This window comes from Dasypus novemcinctus, chromosome 29 (assembly GCF_030445035.2).
Source record: "Dasypus novemcinctus isolate mDasNov1 chromosome 29, mDasNov1.1.hap2, whole genome shotgun sequence".
Classification (NCBI taxonomy): Eukaryota; Metazoa; Chordata; class Mammalia; order Cingulata; family Dasypodidae; genus Dasypus; species Dasypus novemcinctus.
The window spans coordinates 39,899,805-39,902,331 of record NC_080701.1 but is presented as its reverse complement, the minus strand read 5'-3'; positions in this window follow the sequence as shown (position 1 = coordinate 39,902,331).

Genomic DNA, 2,527 nt, shown 5'->3' with positions numbered 1-2,527 from the left:
CAGGCCAGTATATTAAGCCCTCAAAGTTCTTGCAAGTAACTATGAATCTTGTTCTTCAAGAGTGAAGCTTCGTTGTTGCCCAGTTCCCAAGGGGAGGGAGAGGGAGGAGCAGAATAGATGGCACATCGGGCATTTGGGGAGTGATGGAAGTGTTCTACATGATCTTACAGTGATGGACGCAGGCCACGTTAAATTTCATCAAAATTTACAAAGGGAATGGTCCAAAATGTAAACCACAATGTAAATAGTTGACCACGGTTAGTAGCAATACTTCCATATTTATATATCTTTTGAAACAAATGTACCATACACTTATAAAATATTATTAATAGGGGAAAGGGGAAAAGGTGAAGGATGTTGGATATATCGGAATCCCCTATATTCTGTATATGACTTTACTGTAAACTAAAACTTCTTTGAAGACAAAATGAAAAAAAAAAAGACACTGAGTAATAAACAGAAGAAAATGTCACTGTATATATAAGATAACAGATCTTACAGTGATGAAAGACATAATGTCAACAAATTTTTTTACAATGGAAAAAACTAAATCATTGATGTGGAGACAATAACCACTGGAGGTGCTGAAGTCAGGGAGGAGGACAAAGAAGTGTAATTTGGGGGCATTTTCAGGACTTGGAGTTGTCCTGAGTGATATTACAATGACAGGTATGGGCCAATATATATGGCCATAACCTACAGAATTGAGTGAGATGGAGAGTATACTACAATGTAAACTCCAATTCATGCTTAGTGGCAATGCTCCAAAATGTGTTTATCAATTGCAATGAATGTACAACACTAATGAAAGAAGTTGTTATTGTGGGGAAGCATGGGAGGTGTGGGGAGTTGTGCATAGGGGAATCCCTTATATTTTTTTATGTAACATTTTATATAATCTAAGTATCTTTTAGAAATAAATAAAAAGTAGATATTAAAAAAATTTTAAATGTGGGGAATAAAATGCACCCCCCAAAAAATCACACTAAGTTCATAAATTTTTTTCTAATTTTATATTTTTAATTATTTTTTATTATTCCAAATTTTTTGTAAATTTTTTAAGGTTTTTTATTTTTATTTCTCTCCCTTTCCACCTCCCCCCCCACCCCCGGTTGCCTGCTCTCTGTGTCCATTTGCTGTGTGTTCTTCTGTGACCACTTCTATCCTTATCACTGCCACCGGGAATCTGTTTCTTTTTGTTGCATCATCTTGTTGTGTCACCTCTCTGTGCGGCACCATTCTTGAACAGGCTGCACTTTCTTTCATGCTGGGTGGCTCTTCTTACGGTGTGCACTCCTTGCGCATGGGGCTCCCCTATGTGGGGGACAACCCTGCGTGGCATGGCACTCCTTGCAAGCATCATCACTGCACATGGTCCAGCTCCACATGGGTCAAGGAGGCCCGGGGTTTGAACCGTGGACTTCCCATGTGGTAGGTGGACACCCTATCCACTGGGCCAAGTCTGCTTCCCAACTTTTTGTATTTTGGTTTTTTTCAAACCATCATTTCATCTTCTTAGCAATTGTATTTGCTTATTTTCTTAGTTTCATTTCTGAAGAAGTTTTGGATCACAGAAGGGTTAGAACGGTGGCAGGGAGGATCACTGGTGTGGGGAGTTGGTGATGGGGGATGTATGGAAGGTGGTTCACCTGGGGCAATCCTTCATAAAAGGCACATAAATTTGTTCAAGTGTTCATGGGGCATTGTCATGGTGGGTGGAGATTCACACAATAACTGAAAGAATATCAAATTCCCATCCTGGGAAACTCTGCCACATTCTGTGTTTTTTTTTTTTTTTAAGATTTATTTATTTATTTTTCTCCCCTTCCCTCCCCCCCCCCCCCCGCCAACCCGGCTGTCTGTTCTCTGTGCGCATTTGCTGTGTCTTCTTTGTCCACTTCTGCTATTGTCAGCGGCATGGGAATTTGGGTTTCTTTTTGTTGTGTCATCTTGTTGTGTCTGTTCTCCATGTGCCTGGCACCATTCCTGGGCAGGCTGCACCCTCCTTCACACTGGGCAGCTCTCCTTATGAGGCGCACTTCTTGCATGTGAAGCTCCGCTCTGCAGGGGACACCCCTGCATGGCATGGCACTCCTTGCGTGCATCAGCACTGCACATGGGCCAGCCCCACACGGGTCAAGGAGGCCTGGAGTTTGAACCGTGGACCTCCCATGTGGTAGAAGGATGCCCTAACCACTGGGCCAAGTCCACTGTCCCCACATTCTTTAATGTGATAGCAAGAATCTCCCTAATACAGGGGCCGCGACTAGTGAAGGAGGAAGGAATATTGATGGGCCCTTCATATTGATGGATAACTTATGAACCTCTCATTTTGAAATTGAAACAGCGTTGTATTATAGGGTGCCTAAGTGTTACCTCCTGAGAGCCTCCTTTTTGCTTAAATGTGGCCTCCCTCCAAGTGGAACTCAGCATATAAATGTTTTTCCCACAGCATGGGACGTGGCTCCTGGAGATGAGCCTCCCTGGCACTGAGGGATTAGTACCAGGCACCAACTAGCAATGCAAC